Below are 24,639 nucleotides of genomic sequence, written 5' to 3' on the forward strand. Positions count from 1 at the left end.
TTCTAGTGCTCTGCCTCTCTGAGTCGTTCTCAGTGCTGGAGATTGAGTTCCAGTGCTCTGCCTCTCTGAGTCGTTCTCAGTGCTGGAGATTGAGTTCTAGCGCTCTGCCTCTCTGAGTCGTTCTCAGTGCTGGAGATTGAGTTCCAGTGCTCTGCCTCTCTGAGTTCAACAAGGATGTTTTAGTATTTTGGAAAAAAAATATCTTAAAACAACCAATCAGCAAGGAGTAATTTTGTCCTCGGACATTAAATTTACATTTGTTTACAAAACCTGATGTGTGATACAATGCTGCAGGAACTTTCTCAAGCTCTGAATATTTTTTAAAGATTTACACAAACATTGCCAACATATTTGAGGCCTAATTCCTTTTTTGAGGTGCAGGCACCCCAGCATGCAAGCCCCTGCAGGACCAACAGCACCAATTAGGCTTCAAATCGACAAAACTCCTTTATCGTGCCAAGAATGGAAAGAAAACCAGGGTTTAGAAACAACCGCAACGATAAACAAACAAAAAAAGAAACAACATTCATTTATTACATTCTGGAATGAAAATGATATTCAGACTTTGTTTAATAAAGTTTTTTTCCCTTTCTGCCTGTTCTTTGTTTCTCTTTCCATTGTTTTCAAATGTACAATCTGGGGGAATAAAAACGCTCTTCCCATGGTCTGACACCTCAGTGGCCAATGACAAAGCATTACATCACAGCCAGCCAATGAAATTCAACATTACATTTAGGTTGCTTTTTCAGAGCAGCCAGCGAATCAAATAGCACTAATTTGCTTTCAGTTCTGGCTTCCACTTTGCAGTCATCCACATGTCTTTTATTCGCTCAAAATAAACAGGTGCTGTTATTAACTTCTTATTAAATTATCTACACAGAAAACAAGCTGTAAAAGTATGTGTGGCAGTGAAGCGTTTTGTTAATAATCAGAGGTTTGCTAGTTATATTCCTGGATATTAATAGTGAAGACATTTTATAATAATAATAATCTTTATTTTATAAAGCTCCTAGATGCACGCATCTCAAAGCGTAGAAACACAGAAACCACAGAGAACCATCTATCCATGCAGCATATTAAGAGTATACATAATATAACAAGAAATTACACAAATGAAAAACCAAACCATGATCAAAATGTCTGAACGTACCCATCATTCCCCGGGGCGCATGACGGCTCTCTGCGGCTCTGAGTGGAGGAGGCTGAAGTAGAGATATTGAGAGTGATTGTAAATAATGAATAGACTGTTAGTTACCTGAATAGGTTTTTCCTGGTATCTGCTGTAATATTGTGAGCTGTGTGTGTGTGTGTGTCGGGTTTACAGTCTACTTCAATTATATTCATCTGTGTTTTTTACTTTCATGGTTCCAAAGTGCAAAACAAAAACAACAACTGCAAAAGAGAAAAGGGAACCGATTATCAAGTGTAATAAAACTCTAAGATGTTATTTTTGTAATGATTTATCAATGGAAATTACAGAGGCATTGATACAGTACTGTATGTATTACAAGCGTTAAATAAAAAAAAAAGCATTCTTGTTGTGTTAGTTTTGAACAGTGTGGTTATGTACATGTTCACATGTTCAAAAACGATTATAGATATATGCTACTTGAAAGAAAAAAGTACACCACCACAGAAAGCCAATTCTTACATTCGTGCATAACATGATCATTCATATAAAGTAATCACCCATAGTTTGTTATATCAGTACAGTGTAATACCACATTATATTTTAATGGTAAGGTTGTGGAAAGCAGATCACTCTCTCTCTCTCTCTCTGATCACAATGTTAAAAATGCCTGCACGCTTTTCCACGCGTGTGACGACACATTCATGTGACAGACATGGACCAATCAAAACGCGAGACTGTTGTGCGGTTCCATCCCAGAGAGCGGGTGTGCGTCATCATCCGGGAACTCCGAGCTGCTGACGCTTCAAACAGAGCGCGGCGTTTCTCAAACAGCGCGAGATAAACACCGAGCCGCGAGGAGGCGGGTTAATTATTATCATTATTATTATTTGTGTGTTTAGTTAAACGATATTACATACCCGTTTGTAAGGCGTGGACGAGACTAAAAGGTAAGTTACAGTATTATTCATTTTAATTGAAGGTTATTTGTTTGTGACGCTTTGTTTGTTAAATGAACAGGCGTGACGTCATCAACAACACCGAGTCCATTTAAAATATAACAATTTAATCAATAAAAAATAAGGTACCGACGTTTTTATGTTTAATATTAATGACAACGTGTTTGAGTCTTAGTGTGTTAGCTGGGTATTTACATTGAGGGGCAGGCGAACTACCGCTATACCATAGTGTGTGTACAACACTGATCAACGAGGGACGCGAAAACTGACTCATATATATATATATATATATATATATATATATATATATATATATATATATATATATATAAATTAGTGCCTTGCAAAAGCATTCAGACCCCTGACCAATTCTCTCATATTACTGAATTACAAATGGTACATTGAAATTTCGTTCTGTTTGATATTTTATTTTAAAACACTGAAACTCAAAATCAATTATTGTAAGGTAACACTGGTTTTATGTTGGGAAATATTTTTAAGAAAAATAAAAAACTGAAATATCTTGCTTGCATAAGTATTCAACCCCCACACATATATTTGGTAAAGCCACCTTTCGCTGCAGTAACAGCTTTAAGTCTTTTGGGGTAAGTATGTACCAGCTTTGCACACAGTGTCGCAGTGATTTTGGCCCATTCTTCTTGGCAGATTTGCTCCAGGTTGTTCAGGTTGGTTGGACGACGCTTGTGGACCGCAATTTTCAAATAGTGCCACAGATTCTCAATGGGATTGAGATCAGGACCTTGACTGGGCCACTGTAGGACATTCACCTTTTTGTTCTTGAGCCACTCCAATGTTGCTTTGGCCTTGTGCTTGGGATCATTGTCCTGCTGAAAGGTGAATTTCCTCCCAAGCTTCAGTTTTTAAGCGGACTGAAGCAGGTTCTCTTGCAGTATTTCCCTGTATTTTGCTCCATCCATTCTTCCTTCAATTTTAACAAGATGCCCAGTCCCTGCTGATGAGAAGCATCCCCACAGCATGAAGCTGCCACAACCATACTTCACTGTAGGGATGGTGTGTCTTGAGGCATGGGCAGTGTTAGGTCTGCGCCACACATAGCGCTTTGAGATTTGGCCAGAAAGCTCTATCTTGGTCTCGTCTGACCACAAAACCTTTTCCCACATCGCAGCTGGGTCACTCTCATGCTTTCTGGCAAACTCCAGACGTGCTTTCAGATGGTACTTTTTGAGTAACGGCTTCTTTCTTGCCACCTTCCCATACAGGCCAGTGTTATACAGAGCTCTTGATATGGTTCACTGGTGCACCATTACTCCACTCCCAGCCACTGAACTCTGTAGCTCCTTCATAGTGATTGTTGGCCTCTCTCTGGCTTCTCTCACAAGTCTCCTTCTTGTTTGAGCGCTGAGTTTTGAGGGACGGCCTTTTCTTGGCAGTGCCTGGGTGGTGTGATGCAGCTTCCACTTCCTGATTATTGATCCAACTGTGCTCACTGGGATATCCAAACACTTGGATATTGTTTTGTACCCTTTCCCTGATCTATGCATTTGTATTACTTTATCTCTAACTTCTATAGAATGCTCTTTGGTCTTCATTTTCCTTCAGATTCACAGCCTGACCAATGATCCTTCAACAGTGGGGTTTTTATCCAGAAAATGTGACAGCAACTTTAATGGTTCACAGGTGGAAGCCAATGGTAAGGTAATTGTGTCCTCGTTAGGGCAATTTCTTTCATCGGTGTAAACTGGGAGCTTCCACAGCACAAGGGTTGAATACTTATGCAAGCAAGATATTTCAGTTTATTTCTTAAAAATATTTCCCAACATAAAACCAATGACATCCTTACAATAATTGATTTAGAGTTTCAGTGTTTTAAAATAAAATATGAAACAGAACGAAATGTCAATGTACCATTTGTAATTCAGTAATATGAGAGAATTGGTCAGGGGTCTGAATACTTTTGCAAGGCACTGTATATGTGTGTATATTATATGCACACATTATTATTTCAGCAAAAATAAACTGCCAGTACATTCTGGGACTTTCACATGTCTTCCACTATTCCACTTAGTACGATACTAAAATTCTTAGTCCATGGCAAGAGTTAAACTAAGTTAGTCCCGTACTTGGTATCCTCTAGAGGGCAGCAGCAGTTATTTTTGGCTTCGGTGCAATTGATACCTTTTTTAGTACGCAGCTGGGGACTAACTTCAGCCTCCAAGTTCGTTGCAATTGGTATCTAACTTGCGCACTAGTTTAGTACGGAGCTGCGTACTAACCACGGGATCATCCCCAGTTAGTACGCTGCTTTCAGTTCAGTGCAGTTGACCCACTGAGGATAAAGGGAACATTGACTGATTCTGCCAGAAAATGCCACGACAAAGATCCCACGTTGCAAATATATCAGCAAACGAGAGACTAAAAGATTTTCATTGCTTTGCTTTGAGCACTGTGAAGGTGACGCCCGATGCGATCCACAGGGGAAATTCGACATTGACTTGTTTTGGTCAGGGACGGGTGACCGTCTTCTTCATGTGAAAACATTCGCTTTCAGATACATCGATGCAGTAAATACAGCCGATGCCGAGCGCAGCACCTCGCTGTGGAATCTTGTCCTGTCCGATCGGAGGCGTTCTCTTTCGGAAGACAAACTGAAGGAGCTGGTGTTCCTTTATATCAGTCATGGAATTTAGAAAAAAATCCATTGTTTTCTAGTTATTATTTTTCAACTTATGCTAGTATTTTCATATCCAGTATGAGAGAAGGACCCAATACAACTGCACAATAGTTTTGTTACTTTGCACACACTTGTTCAGAGATACTGCATCATTTTGGATATTTTTTTTTTCTGTGCATAATTCCCTGGGGTGTAAGAGATTCGAAAGACTTTAAGAGAAGATTCAGGCAGTTGAGAGCATGAGAGTGCATTGTCAGATTGTGTGTGTGCTTTTCTTCTTTATTTAAAAGTGGTTTCTGTGAAGTGGTATGGTTTATATATTGCTTATGCTGCTTTAGTATTGACTTCAATATAATGCATACTGTATGTTTTCTAGGTTTGAAAGTGCTGTTGGAAAAGTTACTGAAGTTTATTGTAGTTTAATTAGAATAAAAAAATAATAATCAGGAACCTTTTTGTGACTTTTTGCCCCTAGAAGGATGTTATTAGAATAATCGTAACTGATAATCGATAATCAAATTGACTTGTAAAAGTGATAATGTCTCATCACTAATCCATGCCTCCGATATGATACGCTAGTCATTCACAATACAGATGCAGCTTCAAATAGCAGAGTGAAAAAATAAAAATGAATCTCTGTCAACTTTCCCCTGTGTAGTCAGTCTATATCAAAAAGTGTTCTCTTAGGAGGTATTCCTACATGCAGAGACTACTGGGTATGTTCCAAATCTGAAACAAATGTTAGAACATGTTGCTCGAAAGAAATCTGCAATAAATAATATATGGAATGGATACATTATGTAAACATTTCAGCAGATAAAATCCTCTGGTATTATGAAGTCATTACAAGAAATTGTATGTCCCTTCAATAGTAAAGCCACCTCTGCTATTAAGGTCAGATTTTGTCGGCCCCTTGAATGGCCTTCATAACCCTGTATTTAAATAAATACATGCATTTGTTTTTCAGCAGCTACTAAACAGAATCCCGCGTGCTGCCATGGACAGTGTGAAGATGGAATCTGTCCAGATTAAAGAGGAGTTCCTTGAACTTGTCCCCATTAGAGTGGAGTTCTCTGGGCTGGCTTCCCTCCCCATTAAACAGGAGCTCTGTGAGATGCAATGTGACAGCAGTCAGCCAGAGGACTCTGAGGTTAAAGCTGAGCACAATGAATTGGAGATCCCCCAGACAGAAGAACCCCTTCCTGTTAAACAAGAAGAGGTGCTGGAAACTGTCCGTATTAAATGGGAGCCCCCTGAAGTAGAGTTTGAGCACATGGAACCAGTGAAGGAAGAATCTGAGGACTTCAAACCAAACATCCCTGAGCTGGAGCCTGTACGCCTGCGGGAGTGTAGCGTGGTGCTGGAGAGAATCTGCGTGAGAGAGCAAGGCGCTGGAGAGGAAGGCTCTCCCAACAGCATGCAAGGAGGTGGAAAGGAAGACGGGCGCTCCCATTCAGAATGCAGTCTAGCAGGTGAGTGACTCCCAGTAGCTGTGACATTGTCATTCTAGATTGCGTGATATCCACAGTGTGGTTGAGAGGGAGGGAGGGAGGGAGCATGTAGGTTACATTACTAGCTGTTTGTTTTTTGTTGTACCACTCCAACCAGTTCAAGATAGGTCTCACTACTGGTGAACTTCAGATACAGATATAATGTAGTCATTGCTCTGGGAGTGGGGGGAATTATACCAAGGATTAGAAACACTAAAGTACTGTATATATCATTATAAATGTTCAGTGTAACAGTATATGGATATTTTTGTAAATGTGTAAAGTAATGCTAATTAAAGATATAATTGTAGCATGTGTTAGAGGAAATAGACCTGAAACATTACAGGAGGTCTTTGCATATTAATATAATATTAATATAAATAGCGGATTCACCTATTCCAGGTTTTAAAATGAGCCTGATTAGCCCCAATGTAGAAGGTAACAAGCACAGGTGTGTCTTATTAAACTGCTAGTAAAACCAGGAAGGGATCAAACTGCTGTGCAAAGGAGAGCTTATTTCCATCCCTACCTAAGCCTACAAGCAGTCCCTCTTACTTTCTTTCCTGTTCATATTTTCCAGGTTCCAGTCCAGCAGCTAAAGCGAGGGCGGGCGGTGGAGAATATCCTGACTGTGGGAAAGGTTTCACCCAGTTAGAGCATTTTAAAATACACCAGCGAACTGACACAGGAGAGAAACCGTATTCCTGCTCTGACTGTGGGAAGAGTTTCAGTCTGTTAGGCAACCTTAAAACACACCAGCGAATTCACACAGGAGAGAAACCGTATCGCTGCTCTGACTGTGGGAAAAGTTTCAGTCAGTCAGGAGACATGAAAAAACACCAGCGAATTCACACAGGAGAGAAACCGTATCGCTGCTCTGACTGTGGGAAGAGTTTCAGTTATTCAGGAAACCTGAGAATACACCAGCGAATTCACACAGGAGAGAAACAGTACCACTGCTTTGACTGTGGGAAGAGTTTCCGTCTTAAACAAGGCCTTCAGAATCACCAGCTAATTCACACAGGAGAGAAACCGTATCGCTGCTCTGACTGTGGGAAGAGTTTCTGTTTTAAACAAGGCCTTCAAAAACACCAGCGAATTCACAGAAGAGAGAAACCTTAAAGACTATGTTAATTGGGACTGTTCTATCATGAAGAAAAAACTGTTAACCTTGCATTATGAATTTGAAACAAAAACACTTTGGAAATGTGAAAAAAGTTCTCAAAAGTACCCAGCCATTTAAAGTAGAGATATCAAAAAGACAAGACAAGCTTCATGAAACCTTTGGGGCAACCTTGCTCAGCAGAAAACAAACAGGCACAACTGTAAAACCGATGAGGTCCAAGGTTGCCCCAGTTGTTTCTTCTAACTTGTATCAAAAACACAAGTTAACTTGGAAGAAACAATTGGGGCAACCTTGGCCAGCACCAAGCAAACAGGCACAACTATCAAAGAGGTGGGGGCCAAGGTTGCCCCAATTTCACAACTAACACATTTCTCAGTTTTAATTCAGAAACCAAGTGTTTCTACTAACTTGGCTTGTGTTTTTCAGACACAGTAAAAGCAGATCAAATGCATGAAACAATTGGTTTCTGAATTAAAACTGAGAAATGTGTTAATTGTGAAATTAATTTATAAAGGAGGGACGAAAAGTCAGACGAAAACCAGAAGCCCAAATATTATGTAATGCAATGTAAGGTCTCTCTGAGAATTATTATTATTTTTTTTTTTTAAAGAAAAATAATCTTCCAACTGAATGTGCATTTAAGATTGAGTTCTAGCGCTCTGCCTCTCTGAGTCCTTCTCAGTGCTGGAGATTGAGTTCTAGCGCTCTGCCTCTGAGTCGTTCTCAGTGCTGGAGATTGAGTTCTAGCGCTCTGCCTCTCTGAGTCGTTCTCAGTGTAGGAGATTGAGTTCTAGCGCTCTGCCTCTCTGAGTCGTTCTCAGTGCTGGAGATTGAGTTCTAGCGCTCTGCCTCTCTGAGTCGTTCTCAGTGTAGGAGATTGAGTTCTAGCGCTCTGCCTCTCTGAGTCCTTCTCAGTGCTGGAGATTGAGTTCTAGCGCTCTGCCTCTATGAGTCGTTCTCAGCGCTGGAGATTGAGTTCTAGCGCTCAGCCTCTCGGAGTCCTTCTCAGTGCTGGAGATTGAGTTCTAGCGCTCTGCCTCTCTGAGTCGTTCTCAGTGCTGGAGATTGAGTTCTAGCGCTCTGCCTCTCTGAGTTGTTCTCAGTGCTGGAGATTGAGTTCTAGCGCTCTGCCTCTCTGAGTCGTTCTCAGTGCTGGAGATTGAGTTCTAGCGCTCAGCCTCTCGGAGTCCTTCTCAGTGCTGGAGATTGAGTTCTAGCGCTCTGCCTCTCTGAGTCGTTCTCAGTGCTGGAGATTGAGTTCCAGTGCTCTGCCTCTCTGAGTTCAACAAGGATGTTTTAGTATTTTGGAAAAAAAAATATCTTAAAACAACCAATCAGCAAGGAGTAATTTTGTCCTCGGACATTAAATTTACATTTGTTTACAGAACCTGATGTGTGATACAATGCTGCAGGAACTTTCTCAAGCTCTGAATATTTTTTAAAGATTTACACAAACATTGCCAACATATTTGAGGCCTAATTCCTTTTTTGAGGTGCAGGCACCCCAGCACGCAAGCCCCTGCAGGACCAACAGCACCAATTAGGCTTCAAATCGACAAAACTCCTTTATCGTGCCAAGAATGGAAAGAAAACCAGGGTTTAGAAACAACCGCAACGATAAACAAACAAAAAAAGAAACAACATTCATTTATTACATTCTGGAATGAAAATGATATTCAGACTTTGTTTAATAAAGTTTTTTTCCCTTTCTGTCTGTTCTCTCTGTCTCTCTCCATTGTTTTCAAATGTACAATCATCTGGGGGAATAAAAACGCTCTTCCCATGGTCTGACACCTCAGTGGCCAATGACAAAGCATTACATCACAGCCAGCCAATGAAATTCAACATTACATTTAGGTTGCTTTTTCAGAGCAGCCAGCGAATCAAATAGCACTAATTTGCCTTCAGTTCAGGCTTCCACTTTGCAGTCATCCACATGTCTTTTATTCGCTCAAAATAAACAGGTGCTGTTATTAACTTCTTATTAAATTATGTACACAGAAAACAAGCTGTAAAAGTATGTGTGACAGTGAAGCGTTTTGTTAATAATCAGAGGTTTGCTAGTTATATTCCTGGATATTAATAGTTAAGACATTTTATAATAATAATAATAATAATAATAATCTTTATTTTATAAAGCTCCTAGATGCACGCATCTCAAAGCGTACAAACACAGAAACCACAGAGAAGCATCTATCCATGCAGCATATTAAGAGTATACATAATATAACAAGAAATTACACAAATGAAAAACCAAACCATGATCAAAATGTCTGAACGTACCCATCATTCCCCGGGGCGCATGACGGCTCTCTGCGGCTCTGAGTGGAGGAGGCTGAAGTAGAGATATTGCAGAGTGATTGTAAATAATGAATAGACTGTCAGTTACCTGAATAGGTTTTTCCTGGTATCTGCTGTAATATTGTGAGCTGTGTGTGTGTGTGTCGGGTTTACAGTCTACTTCAATTATATTCATCTGTGTTTTTTACTTTCATGTTTCCAAAGTGCAAAACATAAACTTCAACTGCAAAAGAGAAAAGAGAACCGATTATCAAGTGTAATAAAACTGTAAGATGTTATTTTGTAATGTTTTATCAATGGAAATTACAGAGGCATTGATACAGTACTGTGTGTATTACAGCCGTTAAATAATAAAAAAGCATTCTTGTTGTGTTAGTTTTGAACAGTGTGGTTATGTACATGTTCACATGTTCAAAAACGATTATAGATATATGCTACTTGAAAGAAAAAAGTACACCACCACAGAAAGCCAATTCTTACATTCGTGCATAACATGATCATTCATATAAAGTGATCACCCATAGTTTGTTCTATCAGTACAGTGTAATACCACATTATATTTTAATGGTAAGGTTGTGGAAAGCAGATCACTCTCTCTCTCTCTCTCTGATCACAATGTTAAAAATGCCTGCACGCTTTTCCACGCGTGTGACGACACATTCATGTGACAGACATGGACCAATCAAAACGCGAGACTGTTGTGCGGTTCCATCCCAGAGAGCGGGTGCGCGTCATCATCCGGGAACTCCGAGCTGCTGACGCTTCAAACAGAGCGCGGCGTTTCTCAAACAGCGCGAGATAAACACCGAGCCGTGAGGAGGCGGGTTAATTATTATCATTATTATTATTTGTGTGTTTAGTTAAACGATATTACATACCCGTTTGTAAGGCGTGGACGAGACTAAAAGGTAAGTTACAGTATTATTCATTTTAATTGAAGGTTATTTGTTTGTGACGCTTTGTTTGTTAAATGAACAGGCGTGACGTCATCAACAAGACCGAGTCCATTTAAAATATAACAATTTAATCAATAAAAAATAAGGTACCGATGTTTTTATGTTTAATATTAATGACAACATGTTTGTATATTTTATATATTTTTTAGCTCAATGTATATATAGTTTATCCAAGACAACTTACAGAGACTATAGGGTGTGTGTGAACTATGCATAAACAGCGTCTCACCCGAAACACGGAGCACAAGGAGGTTAATAATAGGGTCCGAGTTATTTTCGCATGTTTTTACTGTTAGATTTGTGGCTATAACTCTATTTATTTTTCTATTTACTTTATTTTTCTGAAAAATATTTCCCAACATAAAACCAATGTCACCGTACAATAATTGATTTAGAGTTTCAGTGTTTTAAAATAAAATATCAAACAGAACGAAATTTCAATGTACCATTTGTAATTCAGTAATATGAGAGAATTGGACAGGGGTCTGAATACTTTTGCAAGGCTATGTATGTATGTGTGTGTATATATATATATATATATATATGTATATATGTATCTGTGTGTGTGTGTATGTGTGTGTGTGTGTGTTTGTGTATATATATATATATATATATATATAGTGTGTGTGTGTATTGTATATATTGTGGCAGAGCAGTGCTCTGCCCTTGGAAATACTGGCAGGAATGGAGTTTAATTCTCCTCCCTGCCCAGGTTGATTGCATCAGGTGGGAGCAATCCACCAATTAATTATTCAATTACTATTCAACCACCTGGCATAAAAGGAGGCCTCAGCCTGCCAGCAGGGGGAGAGTTCTGGAAGGAGAAGAAGCGTTTTTCTGTGTGTGCTGTTTTGTTAGTTTTTGAAACCAGTGAAGGCAATGCCCAGCCTGGAAGCCGTATTTGTGTTGTAAGTTTTGTTTTGTGTTGATTGTTTGTGTTTGAAATCTTTTTGTTTTGGTGCTCGTGCCTGTTTATTTGGTGTATTTTGTTTAAATAAAAACTTTATTTTTGAACTTTTAAACTGTCTCTGAGCCTCACCCTCTGCCAATCTTGTCATATATATATATATATAATTATATTATATAGTATGTGTATGTATGTGTGTTAAAATAGGTCTTTGTGCCTTCGATGTCGCCATTTCATTTATATTGATTTTGGGTGTTTAAAAACATCGCACAGACTCTTACATCTCGATTTGTATTTCATTACTGACAGTTTATCAATTTTCCAAAAACTGGAGGTCATGCTGTTTTACTAAACATTTTAAAACTTAATACATAAACAATTACCATAACACACAGGATCGTAATATAGGGCCAATTGCAATGAACTTGCAGAGTTAGTACGGAGCTGCGTACAAAGTTGCGTACTAGCTAGTCCGGTACTATCTCGGGATCATCCCCAGCTGCGGACTAAGTTAGTACCAATTGCATCGAAAAAACAAGCGGATCAAAGTTGGAGACTAGCTGATCCCCAGATTTAGTACGGTACTGAGGATCAAGCATTGTTGTTGTTCCCAAACAGGATCTGAAGGGGGCTCTGAATCATTCTTTCATTCATTCATTATCAGAACCACTTCATCCTTTTACAGGGAGCCAGACACGGCGCAAGGCGGGGTGGCTCTGAATCAGAACATTTGAAATATTTGTAACAGTAATGTATGTATTTTACAATATTATGAGCTAATAATCATTTTTACAATGTTACAAATAGGCCGACAGTTACACATAAATATTAAGTCTTCTCTAACATATATTTATATGTCTGCATGTAATAATTTATTTTTTTTTGATTTAAGATATATATGCATGGTAAAGTACTCCATATCATGGCACACAGACTTCCTATAAAATACTCAACCAAGTGCAATGCCATGAAATAAACTAAGCTGGTTTAATGTTGACACTCAACACACACGGGCTGTTTCGACACCGTTGTCATTGGACCACAGGTAGTACAAAACAGGGAAGGGGTGGTATTCCGAAGACGTATCCTAGATAATCACTTCTAAAAACACCCTGAGAAGAGCACTGATTATTTTATTTTTTCAATGTGCCCCCAGGTCCTACTACATAAAATAACACTTAAATCACATTCTACCCACTGTGTCCCTACTCCTCAATATCTCTGCTCACCCCTAAGAACCACCAGTGTCGAGTCCCCTCAACTTAAAGGGAATGAAAAGACTTGCTGCCCCCCCGCCCCCCCAAAAAACCTACTATCGCATCCTACAGGCTCTACATGCATGACTGTAATGCTGCCCACACCTTCCTTCATTATTAGTAGTTAACAGTATTGTAGTCATAGTGTAATTTTATGTTACTATTACAATATCCGTACAGGCAGCAGATGCTTCAAATATAGTGATGGCATATATATATATATATGTGTGTATTATATGCACACATTATTATTTCAGCAAAAATAAACTGCCAGTACATTCTGGGACTTTCACATGTCTTCCACTATTCCTCTTAGGATGATATTAAAATTCTTAGTCCATAGCAAGAGTTAAACTAAGTTAGTCCCATACTTGGTATCCTCTAGAGGACAGCAGCAGTTATTTTTGGCTTCGGTGCAATTGAGACCATTTTTAGTATGCAGTTGCGTACTAACCACGGGATCATCCCCAGTAGTCACTTCAATATAATGCATACTGTATGTTTTCTAGGTTTGAAAGTGCTGTTGAAAAAGTTATTGAAGTTTATTGTAGTTTAATTAGAATAAAAAAAAAATAATCAGAAACCTTTTTGTGACTTTCTGCCTCTAGAAGGATGTTATTAGAATAATCGTAACTGATAATCGATAATCAAATTGACTTGTAAAAGTGATAATGTCTCATCACCAATCCATGCCTCCGATATGATACGCTAGTCATTCACAATACAGATGCAGCTTCAAATAGCAGAGTGAAAAAATAAAAATGAATCTCTGTCAACGTTCCCCTGTGTAGTCAGTCTATATCAAAAAGTGTTCTCTTAGGAGGTATTCCTATATGCAGAGACTACTGGGTATGTTCCAAATCTGAAACAAATGTTAGAACATGTTGCTCGAAAGAAATCTGCAATAAATAATATATGGAATGGATACATTATGTAAACATTTCAACAGATAAAATCCTCTGGTATTATGAAGTTATTACAAAAAATTGTATGTCCCTTCATTAGCAAAGCCACCCTTGCTATTAAAGACAGATGTTGTCGGCCCCTTGAATGGCCTTCATAACCCTGTATTTAAATAAATACATGCATTTGTTTTTCAGCCGCTACTAAACAGAATCCCGTGTGCTGCCATGGACAGTGTGGAGATGGAATCTGTCCAGATTAAAGAGGAGTTCCTTGAACTTGTCCCCATTAGAGTGGAGTTCTTTGGGCTGGCTTCCCTCCCCATTAAACAGGAGCTCTGTGAGATGCAATGTGAGAGCAGTCAGCCAGAGGTCTCTGACATTAAAGCTGAGCACAATGAATTGGAGATCCCCCAGACAGAAGAACCCCTTCCTGTTAAACAAGAAGAGGTGCTGGAAACTGTCCGTATTAAATGGGAGCCCCCTGAAGTAGAGTTTGACCACATGGAACCAGTGAAGGAAGAATCTGAGGACTTCAAACCAAACATCCCTAACGTGGAGCCTGTACGCCTGCAGGAGTGTAGCGTGGTGCTGGAGAGAATCTGCGTGAGAGAGCAAGGCGCTGGAGAGGAAGGCTCTCCCAACAGCATGCAAGGAGGTGGAAAGGAAGACGGGCGCTCCCATTCAGAATGCATTCTAGCAGGTGAGTGACTCCCAGTATCTGTGACATTGTCATTCTAGATTGCATGATATCCACAGTGTGGTTGAGAGGGAGGGAGGGAGTGAGCATGTAGGTTACATTACTAGCTGTTTGTTTTTTGTTGTACCACTCCAACCAGTTCAAGATAGGACTCAATACTGGTGAACTTCAGATACAGATATAATGTAGTCATTGCTCTGGGAGTGGGGGGAATTATACCAAGGATTAGAAACACTAAAGTACTGTATATATCATTATAAATGTTCAGTGTAACAGTATATGGATATTTTTGTAAATGTGTAAAGTAATGCTAATTAAAGATATAATTGTAGCATGTGTTAGAGGAAATAGACCTGAAACATTACAGGAGGTCTTTGCATATTAATATAATATTAATATAAATAGCGGATTCACCTATTCCAGGTTTTAAAATGAGCCTGATTAGCCCCAATGTAGAAGGTAACAAGCACAGGTGTGTCTTATTAAACTGCTAGTAAAACCAGGAAGGGATCAAACTGCTGTGCAAAGGAGGGCTTATTTCCATCCCTACCTAAGCCTACAAGCAGTCCCTCTTGCTTTCTTTCCTGTTCATATTTTCCAGATTCCAGTCCAGCAGCTAAAGCGAGGGCGGGCGGTGGAGAACATCCTGACTGTGGGAAAGGTTTCACCCAGTTAGAGCATTTTAAAATACACCAGCGAACTGACACAGGAGAGAAACCGTATTCCTGCTCTGACTGTGGGAAGAGTTTCAGTCTGTTAGGCAACCTTAAAACACACCAGCGAATTCACACAGGAGAGAAACCGTATCGCTGCTCTGACTGTGGGAAGAGTTTCAGTCAGTCAGGAGACATGAAAAAACACCAGCGAATTCACACAGGAGAGAAACCGTATCGCTGCTCTGACTGTGGGAAGAGTTTCAGTTATTCAGGAAACCTGAGAATACACCAGCGAATTCACACAGGAGAGAAACAGTACCACTGCTTTGACTGTGGGAAGAGTTTCTGTTTTAAACAAGGCCTTCAGAAACACCAGCGAATTCACAGAAGACAGAAACCTTAAAGACTATGTTAATTGGGACTGTTCTATCATGAAGAAAAAACTGTTAACCTTGCATTATGAATTTGAAACAAAAACACTTTGGAAATGTGAAAAAAGTTCTCAAAAGTACCCAGCCATTTAAAGTAGAGATATCAAAAAGACAAGACAAGCTTCATGAAACCTTTGGGGCAACCTTGCTCAGCAGAAAACAAACAGGCACAACTGTAAAACCGATGAGGTCCAAGGTTGCCCCAGTTGTTTCTTCTAACTTGTATCAAAAACACAAGTTAACTTGGAAGAAACAATTGGGGCAACCTTGGCCAGCACCAAGCAAACAGGCACAACTATCAAAGAGGTGGGGGCCAAGGTTGCCCCAATTTCACAACTAACACATTTCTCAGTTTTAATTCAGAAACCAAGTGTTTCTACTAACTTGGCTTGTGTTTTTCAGACACAGTAAAAGCAGATCAAATGCATGAAACAATTGGTTTCTGAATTAAAACTGAGAAATGTGTTAATTGTGAAATTAATTTATAAAGGAGGGACGAAAAGTCAGACGAAAACCAGAAGCCCAAATATTATGTAATGCAATGTAAGGTCTCTCTGAGAATTATTATTATTTTTTTTTTTTAAAGAAAAATAATCTTCCAACTGAATGTGCATTTAAGATTGAGTTCCAGCGCTCTGCCTCTCTGAGTCCTTCTCAGTGCTGGAGATTGAGTTCTAGCGCTCTGCCTCTCTGAGTCCTTCTCAGTGCTGGAGATTGAGTTCTAGCGCTCTGCCTCTCTGAGTCCTTCTCAGTGCTGGAGATTGAGTTCTAGCGCTCTGCCTCTCTGAGTCCTTCTCAGTGCTGGAGATTGAGTTCTAGCGCTCTGCCTCTCTGAGTCCTTCTCAGTGCTGGAGATTGAGTTCTAGCGCTCTGCCTCTCTGAGTCGTTCTCAGTGCTGGAGATTGAGTTCCAGTGCTCTGCCTCTCTGAGTCGTTCTCAGCGCTGGAGATTGAGTTCTAGCGCTCTGCCTCTCTGAGTCGTTCTCAGTGCTGGAGATTGAGTTCTAGCGCTCTGCCTCTCTGAGTCGTTCTCAGTGCTGGAGATTGAGTTCTAGCGCTCTGCCTCTCTGAGTCCTTCTCAGTGCTGGAGATTGAGTTCTAGCGCTCTGCCTCTCTGAGTCCTTCTCAGTGCTGGAGATTGAGTTCCAGCGTTCTGCCTCTCTGAGTCCTTCTCAGCGCTGGAGATTGAGTTCCAGTGCTCTGCCTCTCTGAGTCGTTCTCAGCGCTGGAGATTGAGTTCTAGCGCTCTGCCTCTCTGAGTCGTTCTCAGTGCTGGAGATTGAGTTCTAGCGCTCTGCCTCTCTGAGTCGTTCTCAGTGCTGGAGATTGAGTTCTAGCGCTCTGCCTCTCTGAGTCGTTCTCAGTGCTGGAGATTGAGTTCCAGCGCTCTGCCTCTCTGAGTCCTTCTCAGTGCTGGAGATTGAGTTCTAGCGCTCTGCCTCTCTGAGTCCTTCTCAGTGCTGGAGATTGAGTTCTAGTGCTCTGCCTCTCTGAGTCCTTCTCAGTGCTGGAGATTGAGTTCTAGTGCTCTGCCTCTCTGAGTCGTTCTCAGTGCTGGAGATTGAGTTCTAGCGCTCTGCCTCTCTGAGTCCTTCTCAGTGCTGGAGATTGAGTTCCAGTGCTCTGCCTCTCTGAGTCGTTCTCAGTGCTGGAGATTGAGTTCTAGCGCTCTGCCTCTCTGAGTCGTTCTCAGCGCTGGAGATTGAGTTCTAGCGCTCTGCCTCTCTGAGTCCTTCTCAGTGCTGGAGATTGAGTTCTAGCGCTCTGCCTCTCTGAGTCCTTCTCAGTGCTGGAGATTGAGTTCCAGTGCTCTGCCTCTCTGAGTCCTTCTCAGTGCTGGAGATTGAGTTCTAGCGCTCTGCCTCTCTGAGTCCTTCTCAGTGCTGGAGATTGAGTTCTAGCGCTCTGCCTCTCTGAGTCCTTCTCAGTGCTGGAGATTGAGTTCTAGCGCTCTGCCTCTCTGAGTCGTTCTCAGCGCTGGAGATTGAGTTCTAGCGCTCTGCCTCTCTGAGTCCTTCTCAGTGCTGGAGATTGAGTTCTAGCGCTCTGCCTCTCTGAGTCGTTCTCAGCGCTGGAGATTGAGTTCTAGCGCTCTGCCTCTCTGAGTCCTTCTCAGTGCTGGAGATTGAGTTCCAGTGCTCTGCCTCTCTGAGTTCAACAAGGATGTTTTAGTATTTTGGAAAAAAAAATATCTTAAAACAACCAATCAGCAAGGAGTAATTTTGTCCTCGGACATTAAATTTACATTTGTTTACAAAACCTGATGTGTGATACAATGCTGCAGGAACTTTCTCAAGCTCTGAATATTTTTTAAAGATTTACACAAACATTGCCAACATATTTGAGGCCTAATTCCTTTTTTGAGGTGCAGGCACCCCAGCACGCAAGCCCCTGCAGGACCAACAGCACCAATTAGGTGGCAAGTCGACAAAACTCCTTCATCGTGCCAAGAATGGAAAGAAAACCAGGGTTTAGAAACAACCGCAACGATAAACAAACAAAAAAAGAAACAACATTCATTTATTACATTCTGGAACGAAAATGATATTCAGACTTTGTTTAATAAAGTTTTTTTCCCTTTCTGCCTGTTCTTTGTTTCTCTTTCCATTGTTTTCAAATGTACAATCTGGGGGAATAAAAACGCTCTTCCCATGGGCTGACACCTCAGTGGCCAATGACAAAGCATTACATCACAGCCAGCCAATGAAATTCAACATTACATTTAGGTTGCTTTTTCAGAGCAGCCAGCGAATCAAATAGCACTAATTTGCTTTCAGTTCAGGCTTCCACTTTGCAGTCATCCACATGTCTTTTATTCGCTCAAAATAAACAGGTGCTGTTATTAACTTCTTATTAAATTATGTACACAGAAAACAAGCTGTAAAAGTATGTGTGGCAGTGAAGCGTTTTGTTAATAATCAGAGGTTTGCTAGTTATATTCCTGGATATTAATAGTGAAGACATTTTATAATAATAATAATCTTTATTTTATAAAGCTCCTAGATGCACGCATCTCAAAGCGTAGAAACACAGAAACCACAGAGAAGCATCTATCCATGCAGCATATTAAGAGTATACATAATATAACAAGAAATTACACAAATGAAAAACCAAACCATGATCAAAATGTCTGAACGTACCCATCATTCCCCGGGGCGCATGGCGGCTCTGAGTGGAGGAGGCTGAAGTAGAGATATTGCAGAGTGATTGTAAATAATGAATACACTGTCAGTTACCTGAATAGGTTTTTCCTGGTATCTGCTGTAATATTGTGAGCTGTGTGTGTGTGTGTCGGGTTTACAGTCTACTTCAATTATATTCATCTGTGTTTTGCTTTCATGTTTCCAAAGTGCAAAACATAAACTTCAACTGCAAAAGAGAAAAGAGAACCGATTATCAAGTGTAATAAAACTCTAAGATGTTATTTTTGTAATGATTTATCAATGGAAATTACAGAGGCATTGATACAGTACTGTATGTATTACAACCGTTAAATAAAAAAAAAAAAGCATTCTTGTTGTGTTAGTTTTGAACAGTGTGGTTATGTACATGTTCACATGTTCAAAAACGATTATAGATATATGCTACTTGAAAGAAAAAAGTACACCACCACAGAAAGCTAATTCTTACATTCGTGCATAACATGATCATTCATATAAAGTAATCACCCATAGTTTGTTCTATCAGTACAGTGTAATACCACATTATATTTTAATGGTAAGGTTGTGGAAAGCAGATCACTCTCTCTCTCTCTCTCTCTCTCTGATCACAATGTTAAAAATGCCTGCACGCTTTTCCACGCGTGTGACGACACATTCATGTGACAGACATGGACCAATCAAAACGCGAGGCTGTTGTGCGGTTCCATCCCAGAGAGCGGGTGTGCGTCATCATCCGGGAACTCCGAGCTGCTGACGCTTCAAACAGAGCGCGGCGTTTCTCAAACAGCGCGAGATAAACACCGAGCCGTGAGGAGGCGGGTTAATTATTATCATTATTATTATTTGTGTGTTTAGTTAAACGATATTACATACCCTTTTGTAAGGCGTGGACGAGACTAAAAGGTAAGTTACAGTATTATTCATTTTAATTGAAGGTTATTTGTTTGTGACGCTTTGTTTGTTAAATGAACAGGCGTGACGTCATCAACAACACCGAGTCCATTTAAAATATAACAATTTAATCAATAAAAAATAAGGTACCGACGTTTTTATGTTTAATATTAATGACAACGTGTTTGAGTCTTAGTGTGTTAGCTGGGTATTTACATTGAGGGGCAGGCGAACTACCGCTATACCATAGTGTGTGTACAACACTGATCAACGAGGGACGCGAAAACTGACTCATATATATATATATATATATAGAGTTTAGCAGACACCTTTATCCAAGACAACTTACAGAGACTATAGGGTGTGTGTGAACTATGCATAAACAGCGTCTCACCCGAAACACGGAGCACAAGGAGGTTAATAATAGGGTCCGAGTTATTTTCGCATGTTTTTTACTGTTAGATTTGTGGCTATAACTCTATTTATTTTTCTATTTACTTTATTTTTCTTAAATATATTTCCCAACATAAAACCAATGTCACCTTACATTAATTGATTTTGAGTTTCAGTGTTTTAAAATAAAATATCAAACAGAACGAAATTTCAATGTACCATTTGTAATTCAGTAATATGAGAGAATTGGTCAGGGGTCTGAATACTTTTGCAAGGCACTGTATATGTGTGTATTATATGCACACATTATTATTTCAGCAATAATAAACTGCCAGTACATTCTGGGACTTTCACATGTCTTCCACTATTCTTAGTCCATAGCAAGAGTTAAACTAAGTTAGTCCCATACTTTGTATCCTCTGGAGGGCAGCAGCAGTTATTTTTGGCTTCAGTGCAATTGATACCTTTTTTAGTACGCAGCTGAGGACTAACTTCAGCCTCAAGTTCGTTGCAATTGGTATCTAACTTGCGCACTAGTTTAGTACGGAGCTGCGTACTAACCACGGGATCATCCCCAGTTAGTACGCTGCTTTCAGTTCATTGCAGTTGACCCACTGAGGATAAAGGGAACATTGACTGATTCTGCCAGAAAATGCCACGACAAAGATCCCACGTTGCAAATATATCAGCAAACGAGAGACTAAAAGATTTTCATTGCTTTGCTTTGAGCACTGTGAAGGTGACGGCCGATGCGATCCACAGGGGAAATTCGACATTGACTTGTTTTGGTCATCGACAGCTGACCGTCTTCTTAATGTGAAAACATTAGCTTTCAGATACATCGATGCAGTAAATACAGCCGATGCCGAGCGCAGCACCTCGCTGTGGAATCTTGTCCTGTCCGATCGGAGGCGTTCTCTTTCGGAAGACAAACTGAAGGAGCTGGTGTTCCTTTATATCAATCATGGAATTTAGAAAAAAATCCATTGTTTTCTAGTTATTATTTTTCAACTTATGCTAGTATTTTCATATCCAGTATGAGAGAAGAACCCAATACAACTGCACAATAGTTTTGTTACTTTGCACACACTTGTTCACAGATACCGCATCATTTTGGATATTTTTTTTCTGTGCATAATTCCCTGGGGTGTAAGAGATTCGAAAGACTTTAAGAGAAGATTCAGGCAGTTGCGAGCATGAGAGTGCATTGTCAGATTGTGTGTGCTTTTCTTTATTTAAAAGTGGTTTCTGTGAAGTGGTATGGTTTATATATTGCTTATGCTGCTTTAGTATTGACTTCAATATAATGCATACTGTATGTTTTCTAGGTTTGAAAGTGCTGTTGAAAAAGTTACTGAAGTTTATTGTAGTTTAATTAGAATAATAAAAAGAAAAATTAATCAGAAACCTTTTTGTGACTTTTTGGCCCTTGAAGGATGTTATTAGAATAATCGTAACTGATAATCGATAATCAAATTGACTTGTAAAAGTGATAATGTCTCATCACTAATCCATGCCTCCGATATGATACGCTAGTCATTCACAATACAGATGCAGCTTCAAATAGCAGAGTGAAAAAATAAAAATGAATCTCTGTCAACTTTCCCCTGTGTAGTCAGTCTATATCAAAAAGTGTTCTCTTAGGAGGTATTCCTATATGCAGAGACTACTGGGTATGTTCCAAATCTGAAACAAATGTTAGAACATGTTGCTCGAAAGAAATCTGCAATAAATAATATATGGAATGGATACATTATGTAAACATTTCAACAGATAAAATCCTCTGGTATTATGAAGTCATTACAAGAAATTGTATGTCCCTTCATTAGCAAAGCCACCCCTGCTATTAAGGACAGATGTTGTCGGCCCCTTGAATGGCCTTCATAATCCTGTATTTAAATAAATACATGCATTTGTTTTTCAGCCGCTACTAAACAGAATCCCGTGTGCTGCCATGGACAGTGTGAAGATGGAATCTGTCCAGATTAAAGAGGAGTTCCTTGAACTGGTCCCCATTAGAGTGGAGTTCTCTGGGCTAGCTTCCCTCCCCATTAAACAGGAGCTCTGTGAGATGCAATGTGACAGCAGCCAGCCAGAGGTCTCTGAGGTTAAAGCTGAGCACAATAAATGGGAGATCCCCCAGACAGAAGAACCCCTTCCTGTTAAACAAGAAGAGGTGCTGGAAACTGTCCGTATTAAACAGGAGCCCCCTGAAGTAGAGTTTGACCACATGGAACCAGTGAAGGAAGAATCTGAGGACTTCAAACCAAACATCTCTGAGCTGGAGCCTGTACGCCTGCGGGAGTGTAGCGTGGTGCTGGAGAGAATCTGCGTGAGAGAGCAAGGCGCTGGAGAGGAAGGCTCTCCCAACAGCACGCAAGGAGGTGGAAAGGAAGACGGGCGCTCCCATTCAGAATGCAGTCTAGCAGGTGAGTGACTCCCAGTAGCTGTGACATTGTCATTCTCGATTGCGTGATATCCACAGTGTGGTTGAGAGGGAGGGAGCATGTAGATTACATTACTAGCTATTTGTTTTTCCTGTACCACTCCAATCAGTTCAAGATAAGACTCAATACTGGTGAACTTCAGATACAGATATAATGTTGCCATTGCTCTGGGAGGGGGAGGGGATTATACCAAGGGGGAGAAACTCTAAAGTACTGTATAGATCATTATAAATGTAAAGGCTTTAAGTTTATTTGCTTTTTTAAGCTGTTGTAATGTATTGCAAGCCCCCACAGCTGAAATTCACATGCTTTAATCCACTCCACCACCTGCTGTAAGCCAGGGATGGAAATAAGACTCCCATTGCATAGCAGATTCACCTGTTCCAGGTTTTAAAATGAGCCTGATTAGCCCCAATGTATAGGTAACAAGCACAGGTGTGTCTTATTAAACTGCTAGTAAAACTAGGAAGGGATCAAACTGCTATGCAAAGGGGGGCTTATTTCAATCCCTACCTAAGCCTACAAGCAGTCCCTCTTATTTTCTTTCCTGTTCATATTTTCCAGGTTCCAGTCCAGCAGCTAAAGTGAGGGCGGGAGCTGGAGAATATCCTGATTGTGGGAAAGGTTTCACCCAGTTTGGGCATTTTAAAACACACCAGCGAACTGACGCAGAAAAGAAACCGTATCGTTGCTCTGACTGTGGAAAGAGTTTCAGTCAGTCAGGTACCCTGAAAACACACCAGCGAATTCACACAGGAGAGAAACCGTATTCCTGCACTCACTGTGGGAAGAGTTTCAGTCAGTCAAACAACCTTGTATCACACCAGCGAATTCACACAGGAGAGAAACCGTATCGCTGCTCTGATTGTGGAAAGAGTTTCAGTCAGTCAAACAACCTTGTTTCACACCAGCAAATTCACAGAGGAGAGAAACTGTATTGCTGCTCTGATTGTGGGAAGAGTTTCAGTTACTCAGGAACCCTGAAAGCACACCAGCAAATTCACACAGGAGGGAAAACATATTGTTGCTCTGACTGTGGGAAGAGTTTCAGTCATTCAAACAGCCTTCTTTTCCACCAGCGAATTCACACGGGAGAGAAACCGTATCGCTGCTCTGACTGCGGGAAGAGTTTCAGTTACTCAGGAGACATGAAAGCACACCAGCGAATTCACACAGGAGAAAAACCGTATTGCTGCTCTGACTGTGGGAAGAGTTTCAGTCGGTCAAACAGCCTTGTTTCACACCAGCGAATTCACACAGGAGAGAAACCATATCGCTGCTCCGACTGTGGGAAGAGTTTCGGTTATTCAGGAAACCTGAAAACACACCAGCGCATTCACACAGGAGAGAAACCGTATTACTGCTCTGACTGTGGGAAGAGTTTCAGTCAGTCAGCCAGCCTTAAAACACACCAGCGAATCCACATAAGAGAGAAACCTTAAAGACTATGTTAATTGGGACTGTTTTATCATGAAGAAAAAAATGTTAACCTTGCATTATGAATTTGAAACAAAAACACTTTGGAAATGTGAAAAAACGCCAAGTTCTCAAAAGTGCCCAGCCATTTAACGTAGAGATATCAAAAACACAAGACAAGCTTCAAGAAACAAGTGGGGCAACCTTGCTCAGCACCAAGCAAATGGGCACAACTGTAAAACCGATGAGGGCCAAGGTTGCCCCAATTTCACAACTAACACATTTCTCAGTTTTAATTCAGAAATCAATTGTTTCTACTAACTTGGCTTGTGTTTTTCATGCATTTGATCCGCTTTTACTGTGTCTGAAAAACACAAGCCAAGTTAGTAGAAACAATTGATTTCTGAATTAAAACTGAGAAATGTGTTAATTGTGAAATTAATTGATTAATTATTTAACAATAGTAAGCAACACTAAAACAACACCTATGTCTAACTTGTATTTAAATTAGCAAAATGTACTTTTTAAAGGTTGTTGTATCAAATTGAGTTCTATCGCTCTGCCTCTCTGAGTCGTTGTCAGTGCTGGAGCCTTCATCATGTGACGCAGCACCCAGGCAGACTCTGCATTCAGAGGATATAGAGGACTGCTGGGAAAGAGCCTTTTTGGTAGTGAAAAAAACATGAAAATAAAAAGTCACAACTAATCATGCATTTTTTAAAATGATCCAATGTGCAATAAATTTTATTTTTTAGATGTGTTTATTATTTTTATTTGTCATGATTTGTGTATTTTAATGCTGCACAGAATTCATGTTGTTTAGCAAGATGCTGGTTAATCTTCCCCTCTAGTTCCAGCTAGCACAC

General features: G+C 40.2%; 1 pseudogene; it reads left to right on the forward strand.

Annotated features, from left to right (window-relative positions):
* The first annotated feature begins 1,923 nt into the window (after window positions 1–1,923).
* LOC131707004 (zinc finger protein 345-like) lies at window positions 1,924–24,527 on the forward strand (annotated as a pseudogene).
* The last annotated feature ends 112 nt before the right edge of the window (window positions 24,528–24,639 follow it).

The sequence above is a fragment of the Acipenser ruthenus genome, chromosome 38, assembly GCF_902713425.1.
Source record: "Acipenser ruthenus chromosome 38, fAciRut3.2 maternal haplotype, whole genome shotgun sequence".
Taxonomy (NCBI): Eukaryota; Metazoa; Chordata; class Actinopteri; order Acipenseriformes; family Acipenseridae; genus Acipenser; species Acipenser ruthenus.